The sequence below is a fragment of the Trachemys scripta genome, chromosome 25, assembly GCF_013100865.1.
Source record: "Trachemys scripta elegans isolate TJP31775 chromosome 25, CAS_Tse_1.0, whole genome shotgun sequence".
Classification (NCBI taxonomy): Eukaryota; Metazoa; Chordata; order Testudines; family Emydidae; genus Trachemys; species Trachemys scripta.
The window spans coordinates 3,711,238-3,721,680 of NC_048322.1; the positions used below are offsets into that span (position 1 = coordinate 3,711,238).

The 10,443-nt window shown below is 49.2% G+C and overlaps 2 protein-coding genes and 1 non-coding gene across 4 annotated transcripts in view; 2 read left to right on the forward strand and 1 right to left on the reverse strand.

Annotated features, from left to right (window-relative positions):
- The window catches only part of LOC117870001 (zinc finger protein OZF-like), an 876,360-nt gene that overhangs the window by 326,255 nt on the left and 539,662 nt on the right, over positions 1–10,443 (reverse strand). The window lies entirely within an intron of this gene.
- Positions 1–10,443, forward strand: part of LOC117870043 (zinc finger protein OZF-like) — a 191,604-nt gene that overhangs the window by 159,350 nt on the left and 21,811 nt on the right. The gene's annotated exons all lie outside the window — the stretch shown is intronic.
- Positions 4,434–4,515, forward strand: TRNAS-AGA. Its single transcript has one exon. It is a non-coding gene; the product is annotated as a tRNA-Ser (tRNA).

Below are 10,443 nucleotides of genomic sequence, written 5' to 3' on the forward strand. Positions count from 1 at the left end.
GGGGCAGTGCAGGGCCAGGGTCTCGGGAGGCTGGGAATGCGGAGAAAGGGACAATGCGAGGGCGGTGCCTTGGAGGAAGGGGCAGGGTGGGACTTTGGGGAAAGGGCAGCGATTAGGGGGAACAGGTAGTGCAAGTGCAGGACCTCTGGGGAACGGTTGAGGTTGGGGTGGGGCCTCAGGGAAAGGAGAGGTGCAGGGGTGGGGATTAGAGGGAAGGGGCAGTGCAGAGGTGGGGCCTCAGGGAGAGGCCCGGGGATATGGGGAAAGGGGTGGGGACTAGCGGGAAGGGGCGGTGTGAGTTCAATGAGGAAAGGCCTCTGGAGAAGGGGCGACGTGGGGATGGAGATTGGGCAAAAGGGCGGTGCAGGGATGGGGCCTCAGGAGAAGGGGCGGTGCAGGGACAGAGCCTCGGGAGAAGGAACAGTGCGAGGGTGGGGAAAGTCCTGGCGCCGGGCCCAGAGTCAGGAAAGCTGCCTCCACTCCTGCTCCAACCCACCCTGCTTCTTCCCGCCCCTGCTCACTGGGAACCGCCCCGCACCTCTTGGGCTGGTGGCCATGGCCTCCACCTGTGGGGGTTCAGGCTCCACTCCGGCTACAGCAGCCATCAGGTGACCCAAGGGAGCCTGGCTAGGGCTGATGGGTGCAGTGGCAGTTTAGGGGGAGGAGAAGCCCCGACCCCAGCAGGAGATGGAGCAGTGAGGTCCCCAGCTACCCTAGTGGCAGAAGCTGCAGGGCTGAAGCCCTGACCCCCCTCTTTGTGGAGCTGACCTGAGCCCCTCTCTCTCCTGCCCCCCTGTGCGGAGCTGGCCTTAGACCTTCTCTCTCTCTCACAGGGGTAGTGACAGTGAAGCCCCATATCTGAGTGTTATGACCCTGTGTGGTGCTGCCGTTCACCTGCCCCTCCTATGGTCTCATCTTTCATTGAATCCAGTATTTTTTAACCTATCATCACCACAGAGGTATCCCAGATGCCTCAAATACAGAGTGTCCCTCTTAGAGACACCGAGGACTGGAACTGATTTCAGCTGCTGGACAGCTCTGCTCGGTTTTTATACATTTGCACAGGAAAATGCTGAGTGTTTAAATTCATTTCAAGCTCCCCCCCCCCCCCCGCCCCGATTCAGCGAACTCCTGAACACACTGGAGATGAGTCTGGAAATCGATTTTCATTTGAAAAAGTTTTTAAAGGGAATCACTTGGAATTGAACTAGGAACCCATTGCCATGCAGGGAAATATTTAATCAGGGAACTATACTCTGAACAAAGAAGGCCATGTACAGACCAGAGCAGGAACAGTTTTTAAGCTGGGGATTAGTAAACTTTATCTCTATACAAACACCACAGCGTATAAACTCCCCACCCCGGCTCTGTGTCACCAGAGCACAACAACAACTCTCCTTGGCGCACACACGGCTCCCCAGCTCCGTGCCCATCAGCCTCTCCAGCATTGCTCCAATCCCTTACAGCAGGGGTCTCAATCTCAATTTACCTTAGGGCCAGCGCCAGTCCTCCAATCCTCCCAGTGGGCCAATAATGTCACTCATACCGCCCAGAGCCCGCCCCCCAAAACTCTGCCCTGCACCTGCCTAAGGCTCTGGGAGGGAGTTTGGGTGAGGGAGGAGGTCTGGGGTAGGGTATTCGGGTGCAGGTTCTGGGAGCAAGTTTGAGTGCAGAAGCGGTGACAGATTGGTCTCTGGGATGAAGTTTGGAGGCTGGGGGGAGCGGAGGGAGAGGGGGCAGGCTTTGGGAAGGAGTTTGGGGGCAGGAGGGGGTATTTGGGGAGGGGGTGCAGACTCTGGGAGGGAATTTGGGGGCTGGGGGTGTGTGGGGAGGGGGTGCAGGCTCTGGAGGGAGTTTGGGGGCAGGAGGGGGTATGTGGGGAGGGGGTGTGGGGGCAGGCTCTGGAAGGAGTTTGGGGGTGTGGCGCTTACCTGGGGCTCCAAGGCAGGGTGGGCCGGGGGGCCTCTGCACGCTGCTGCCCTCAGGCACCGCCCCCGCAGCATCTCACTGGCCGCAGGGGCACTCGGGGGAGGGGCAGCGCACGGAGGCACAGCCCCGCCCCACCCTGCCCTGTCCCAGGGCTGCAGGAAGGGGCTCGCAGTCACTGGAGCAAGCAGGCAGACGGCGCTGAACTCTGCTGTGTTGCCAGCGCCCCTGGGGGGGGGAGCGCCTAGGGGAGGCAGGTGGGGCCAAGGGAGCCCCATAAGCCACATTGGGGAGGCTCACGGGCCACAGATGGCCCGTGGGCTGGGAGTTTGAGACCCCTGATATAATTGGTTCAGCCTTGTAGTTTCCCAAGTGCAAAACTAAACTAGGGTTACCATTCATCCGGATTCCCCCGGACATGTCTGGCTTTAGAGTTAAAAATAGCATCCGGGGCGAATCTGTAAATGTCCGGACTCCCCCCCCATGCAGAGCACGTGCTGCTGACAGGGCAGCCAGCCGGATGGTGCCACTTACAAGGGGCTCCGACAGCCAGAGAGAGCCCCTCCTCCTCTCCCCTGCAGCTGAGATCACTTACTCCCTCCCCCACCCCCCTGTATTCGCAAATCACCAGCTGGCAGTTCGCACTGGCAGTCTGGAGCTCCTCCCGCTGCTCCTCCTCCCCGGCACGCTGGTCTGAGCAGCAGGGTAATTGGGCCAGGGGGTCAGAGAAGGGGCAGGGAGGTTCTGGAGGGGGCAGTCAAGAGACTGGGAACGGGGGGGTCGGGAGTTCAGGGGGGACTTTCTGGGGGGGAGGGTGGATAAGGTTTTGGACAGTCATGGTACAGGTAGGGGGTAGGGTCCTGGGGGGGCAGTTAGGGAGGGGGTCTCAGGAGGGGGCAGTTAGGGGACGAGGAACAGGGAGGCTTAGGTAGGGGTGGGGTTCTGGAGGGCAGTTAGGGGCAGGGGTCCCAGGAGGGGGCAGTCAGGGGACAAGGAGCAGGGGGAGGGTTAGGGGTTCTGAGGGGGGCGGGAAGTGGGAGGGAGTGGTAATGGCAGGGGCGGAGCTAGGCCAGGACGGGGGCGGGGCTAGGACAGGATGGGGGCGGGGCTCCCCCATCCTCTTTTTTGCTTGATGAAATATGGTAACCCTAACTAAACATCTCTTCAAATACAAGGAAGTGAAGATCAGTCAATGTTCAGAGTCATCCCACATAAAAGAACCATGTTGTAGTTCATGCTGACCCCATCCTGTGCCCATCGCCTTTTCCTCCTCTCCCTTAAAAGTTTTGGTATTTTGCATAGAAACTTTCCTCCCTCAGAAGAGACCTGGGAACCAGGGCTGCCAGCCAAACAAACACCTTTAAGAGGAGGCTCCCTCTCCCTGTCAAAAAATGATCTCCCTCCTTCAGTTCGGTGACAGCGTGAATTGTTCCTTATCCTGGCAGAGCCGGAGGATCGAAAACAGCAACATCAAACCCCTGTGTAGTTCACAGGAATGAACACAAACACTCCCTGGTATCTGAGGAGATGTTTAGTTTTACCCTTGGTCAACTACAAGGCCAAAGGGAAAGGTGGTGGTGCCAGATATAAAGAGTGAAACACGACACATGATAGTCATTCCCATAGTGACTGCAAAATCTTTTCATATACTTCTTATTATCATCAGTGTATTGTTTTCTCTGAGGTCTAGACCTTGACCAAGAAATTTGGATCTTGATAAAAATAATCAACTGCCCCTGGTGAAGGTAATGGAGTTGACACCCAATGGGGTGTCCCTACACAGGTACAAGTACTAACAACATGGCTGCCTTTTAGACATAGTTTTTAATCAGGCCAATAAATTGATTCAAACTCCTGTTAAATCATTTCTCAGCCTGAGTCTTTCACCCACATTCCCTAGGGCATTGGGCCACCATGTGGACGTTTCATTTCCCTCCTCAATTTCACAGAGAGACAATTTCCTCTGCACAGATCCATGAACAGCAAAATCTTCCTGTGTCTCTGGTCTGAGCCAGGGCGTTCGATTCCAGTGAACCTTCTCTCCTGCAATGGTGATGGTCAGACAGAGGGGACGTGGTACCTGCATCCCTGACTGGGAGATATTGGCTCGGCTCTTTCTTCGTGCTGCTGTTGTTAGTCCATGAAACATCAAGGGTGGAATGCAAGGCTGAGTTCATGCACCAACCCCCTGAAATATTTCAGTGCCCCAGAGAAATCCTGCCCCCTACTATTGGGATGATGGGCTGGAGAGTTGAATGGGAAAGGGTCTTTCTGAATTGTCAGAGTGGGGAATGAAGAACGATCTACAGCAATGTCGTTAACTCAAACACACTCTCATCCTGCTCCAGCCGGAAGGGAAATGGGCAGGAATTCTCGCTGTTCACCAAGGAGTCACTTACACTGATGAGCAGCCATGAGTGTGCTGGGGAAGCTGGTCTGAGCAAACAATCTGAAGTGACAATTCAGTGAGAACAGAATCATCATGTAAGAAAACAAACATACATCAAGTAGTTGTGGCCGAGTGGTTAAGGTGATGGACTAGAAATCCATTGGGGTTTCCCTGTGCAGGTTCAAATCCTGCTAACTACAGAAGCATAAAACTGTTATTATTGCTGTGGTCTTAGTGCCTGAGCATCCACAGTGCGAACTGGAGCCAGATCTAGTTTCACTCTGTCTACACTTAAACCGCTGCTGTGACACTGCTATAGCACTTTGGAATAGAAAGTGACTGGAGGGGTTTTCCCATCCCTGTAATAGCTGCATTGAGAGAACAATTCTTCCTTTTATTTAGCACTATCTAAGCATGTCTTAGGTCACCTTAACTATACTGGTTTGGCGGGGTGGATTTTTCACACCCTGAGGGACGTCGCTCTGCCAGTTAAGTGCCCAGCGTCCACCAGCCCTTAGAGCCCTCTTGGTATTTCAATGCAGACACTGACCTGTGCGAGGAAAACATCAGCTCACAAACACAGAGACTGAATTCCCCACATTTAATCTCTCTGCACTTTCCAGAATGTCACAAAATTCAATTCATTCTTGCTAGGACAGAGAAAAAATAAGTGACACTAAGTTTTAGGCTTGGTTAAATAAAATTAAGTGTTTAATTAATATAGAAAAACTATGTCCGGATTCCTCTAAATAACACCATAAGGTGAAATAAGAACAGAGACAAATCTTGTCAGTGACGCAAATGATCTTCCCGTTATGAATTTCCACACCGCCCCCATTGGAGGTCTGGGCACCTCCAGTATCATTGCTCTGCATTCGCCTTCCCCTTAGAATTGCTCTCGGCCATTCCCAAATGTGGAACATTGGGCAGTTCAGAATGTGACTAGTGACCCCGGCTCCTTCCTGCACCGGCTCTACATTGTTCCAGAGCAGCTTCTCCCCCTGCAGAGTCACCCCAGCACTGCAGTGCAGCCGCCCAGGGTTCAGCAGGGCCCCTGGCAAGGACAGTGGGTGCAGCTAACAGCCCGGTGTGCCTGGCAGTGAGGCAGGGGCAGCCCGAGGCTGGAAGCTTTGAGTCAGCTGTAAAGAAGCAACACCCCCCACAAGTACAGAGATTGAATTCCCCAATGTTAACATCATGACACCCTGTAGAAAGCCACACGTCAGTTGTGTTTTCACAGGGAGATGCAAAAATCAGGTGACATTATCTGATTAAAATATGACCATATAGATCATGATTGCAACCACTGTTATATATTTGCAACAAATCTTGTACAAAATGTGGCATGTAAAAAGTCTATGAAAAGATTATGTTTTGCTGAATATGATTATGCTATTTGTATGCATGTATCATTTTTGTATTTGAAGTTATGAGCATTGGCTCCATACCTGTATTTCAAATATGTTTGCTCCTGAGGTAACACCCACAAGTTAGTTAGCCAGTGAGTGGCCCATCAAAAGGTGACTTAGCTCACAATGGACCATGGGAGATGCCCATCTACACTGAACGGACTTTTCTGTGAACGTTCCATCTGAAGTGTCCTGCAAAGTATCAACCCTGCAATGACTGAGCAAAATCAGGAATGGACTGGGACTTGCCCATGTGACTCCAAGCTCCCATCTTTCACCTGTGATTTTCCATTGGTTGTGCTGAGGACTTTGAAACATGGGTTTCCCTCCACATGCCAGAAGCTATAAGAGGCCCCAGAAATATCTCCACTGTGCTTCTATCCTGCTCCAGCCTCTTTCCTACTCAAACCTCTGGAAAAAGAAGAACAGGAGTACTTGTGGCACCTTAGAGACTCACAAATTTATTAGAGCATAAGCTTTCATGGACTACAGCCCACTTCTTCGGATGCATATAGAATGGAACATATATTGAGGAGATATATATACACACATACAGAGAGCATAAACAGGTGGGAGTTGTCTTACCAACTCTGAGAGGCCAATTAATTAAGAGAAAAAAAAAACTTTTGAAGTGATAATCAAGATAGCCCAGTACAGACAGTTTGATAAGAAGTGTGAGCATACTTACAAGGGGAGATAGAATCAATGTTTGTAATGGCTCAGCCATTCCCAGTCCTTATTCAAACTGGAGTTGATTGTGTCTAGTTTGCATATCAATTCTAGCTCAGCAGTCTCTCGTTGGAGTCTGTTTTTGAAGTTTTTCTGTTGTAATATAGCCACCCGCAGGTCTGTCACTGAATGACCAGACAGGTTAAAGTGTTCTCCCACTGGTTTTTGAGTATTTTGATTCCTGATGTCAGATTTGTGTCCATTAATTCTTTTGCGTAGAGACTGTCCGGTTTGGCCAATGTACATGGCAGAGGGGCATTGCTGGCACATGATGGCATATATCACATTGGTAGATGGGAGCCTCTAACCAAGGGACTGAGGACCTTCCAGTGATTTGGAAGCAGCCAAAGACTTATCAAGCCAGCAGCTTATTCCATCACTGCTATAAGCCTGAACCAAGAACTTTGCAATTATTGTATTTGATTCCTTTAACCACTTTTAATTCTCACCTTTCTTTCTTTTTATAAATAAACCATTAGAATTTAGATACTAAAGGATTGGCATCAATGTGATTTTTGGTAAATATCCAAGTTATATATTGACCTGGGTGGGTGCCTGGTCCTGTGGGATCAGAAGAACCTCTTATTTGAAGAGATTGGTTTTAAAGAACCACACATTTCTAAGTCTAGTGTTTTTGGAGGTAATACAAGGACTGGAATGCCCAAGGAAACTGCTTTTATGACTTCTTGTTAGCCGGTGTGGTGAAGCAGAAGTTTCCTTTTGTTGCTGGTTTGGTATATCCTATGGGGGATTAGACACCAGCCTCGGGGTGTATCTGCCCCATTTCTCAGCAGTTTGTCCTGAATTTGTCTCTCTCAGCTGTGGCTCACTGAGGCATGGTTACAGGCACTCAGCTCTTTTCCCTGTGCAGTGATCTGAGAATATTGCCAGTGGAAGGACAGATGGTGATGGACACAGACACATGGCTAGAGCACCTGGTGAGGGAGAACTTTCTTATCTCTGTCTGAGGCAGGTTGAAGGGGAAAGGATGGACATTAGTCATCTAATCGTAACCACATTGAGACGCTGAAGGGAGTAGAGCAAGGGGCTGTTACTAGCAGGAATCCAGCCAAATGGGCAGGAGTTAAATATAAAGAAAAGGGTCATGTGGAGAACAGGGTTTGCTCTCAGGGCCTTGGAGAGAAAATAAATCTGCCACTTTCTCCCTATGGACTCAATTTGCTTTTCTTGTTCCTTTCCCTTATAGTGAAGATACAGAGAATGGAAGTGGTTAAACTTCTTCCGAGGGAATGAATCACTTGGCTTGGTTTCCTCTCACCATTGCCAGTGCAGACAGGAGGGACATACGTTGTTTTAAATGAGCCATGGACAGTGAATATTTTCATTGTTTTCTTTCTAAGCATTTAGCTCGGGGGTCAGCCTCACAGCCCAGTTAGTACTCAGGGAGCAGTATTAATTAACGGGCAAAACATTTCCTTAATGCAGAGTTAAGATTGTCTGGTGCAATATCAGCCCCTTGCAGAACCTCTACAGCTGCAAACCTCAGACTTCTGAAAAGCAGGAGATGCAGTTACAGTTGTCAGCACCACCTTCATCCTGTCCTCTTTCAGCAACATCCCGTTAACACACACACATTTACTCTGCCAACACCCTGCTGGCTGAAATCTACAAGCTGTTCACTACCTTTTACAGCCCTTCCAACCAGAGCGCCAACCCCCGTCTTGGCCTGGCGAGGCCAAAGCAGACTGGGGTAAGGATTGGGCATGGCCATGACAGTGACTGCAGAGCAAGATGCCTGGACCTCTACTCAGATCAGCCCCACCTCACTGATCTCTCCTCACTCGGACACACTGATCCCCCTCCTGAATTCCTGAAAGCCTGGGTAGGGGAGCTTATTTTCCCTTGTGATGGTCTGAGCTTTCCCTCCCCACCCAGACACAGCTGGAGCTAAGATAGATCCCCCTCCATTGCTCCCCTTTGGGGGAAACAGTGTTAATTTACAGGTTTCAGAGTAGCAGCCGTGTTAGTCTGTATCCGCAAAAAGAAGAACAGGAGTACTTGTGGCACCTTAGAGACTAACAAATTTATTAGTGTTAATTTAGATGACTCTGAGAAGGCTCAGATGGGGAGTGGCTGATCTCCGCTCACATTCTCCACAGCTCCAGCCCCTGCTGCTTGTTAAAAGAAATGACTCAATATCCCAGTTACATGTTTTATTAACATGAACAAATAAAACCAAGAATACACATCACTAAGGCTAAATGACTATAAATACTACTCAGCTAACGAAGGGTTAAACAATACAGTGAGAAAGTTCAGGGCAAATCAGTAAATCGATGAGTTAACAAGGATATTGCGTTGGAATCAAGTCATCAATTTAATCAAACCATCAGATGAATACAGCAGAAAATCAGCCCTTATAAATCCTAAACCAGCAACCCAAGGAGGCAGGTGTATTTTTAGTGATGCCAAAACCCCAATCAGAGATTTTCACCCAGGCAGTGCATCCCAGATTTAGCCAGCTGAATATTTCAATACCGAAACCAAATTATTGCTTACATTTAGCCCACAGCCAATTAGTTTTCTCTTTAGATTTCACTAATGCGTCGCTAATATTTCTCCTCACTTTCTCGCCCCAAAACACAGACACACTTTAGAGAGACAGCAGGAAAAGAAGTTCAAACAGCTCTCCCTGAACAATGTACATCTGACAGCTCAATTCCTTGCAATGCTTCCATAGGGAAAGGAGCTGCCTGAAGTCATTTCATAGGGCAGAGTGTTAAGGCTATTAAGATTTGGGGAACTATTCTTAGCATCTTCCCTGTGTAGATTTCAAAGGTGTTCACACACACACACCTACTGAGCCACACTGTTACACCCCAATTGAATAGAAAGGCTGGAAGGCTCCACGTCCATAAAAAAACAATAGACAAAAATAGAAAAAGGAAAATAAATGTCAAAGATTACAAAGGGTTGGATCTCTGCAGCTCTTCGGCTTTGGAGTCACATGGGGTAGGAACTGTAGCTGCAGTTGAGGAACCAGGTAATGGCATAGATGGCCCAGCACGTTGGGCTAGCAGGCTTTTCAGGTACAGGAGACTAGTGAAGGCTGCATAGCCTGTCGACGTTGTGCTTCATTCCCGAGAGGGGATCAGTCCTGGGATCCTGGTAGTCAGTCTCTCTTAGATGACTTACATAAGAACACAAGACTGGTCATACCAGGTCAAACCAATGGGCCATCCAGCCCAGTATGCCGCCTGAGAGTGACCAGTGCCAGATGGTCCAGACGGAATGAACAGAACAGGCTTGTTGATCTGAAAGCTGAAGGACCTCCACCCTTACCTTTAACTTTATTGTCATAGATTCCAGCTTACCCCACCTTACCACACCTCCCGCGAGGTCTCTGGGGAAATCAGGTGTGAACTAATCCTTCGATACAGATGTGGAAGAAAAATGGACTAAGGCCTAAACTTTGGTCAAGTGAAGTGTATGTAGGGTCAAGTGAACTCTATGTGTGACCTGGAGGGAAGGGGGGAGGTAAAAAGGAGAAGGGTAGACAGAAATCATAAAAGCAGAACTAACTGTAGAAATTATAAAAGTAGAATTAACCTTTGTAACAGACTATGAGTAATAGATGTCAGGTGACAGAGCAAGAAACCGCACAAGGCAAACTAAGAATAACAGGAAAGCTGGCTATGCTATATTCCCTTTAAGGATATTGTATTCCAAATATGGCAATAATGTTGATAAGAAAGTATGTATTACTAATTGTGGTTTTATCCTATATAAGCTCTCGTATTTTATCTGTCGGGTGGGTGTTCGGCTGCCTTAGCTGACTCCCCCATGCATGCATGTTTGATTGATCAATAAAGGAGCCTCAGGCTGTCTGATCCAAAATCAACCGTGTGGTCAATTTTCCTCAACACAGACATGTCCCACTCTAGATGAAGTAAGGCAGAATTTGGGCCAACGTCAGTTAGGAATAGCCCTGCTTAACCCAGCAGTTTTCTCAAAGTATCTGCTGCCGTA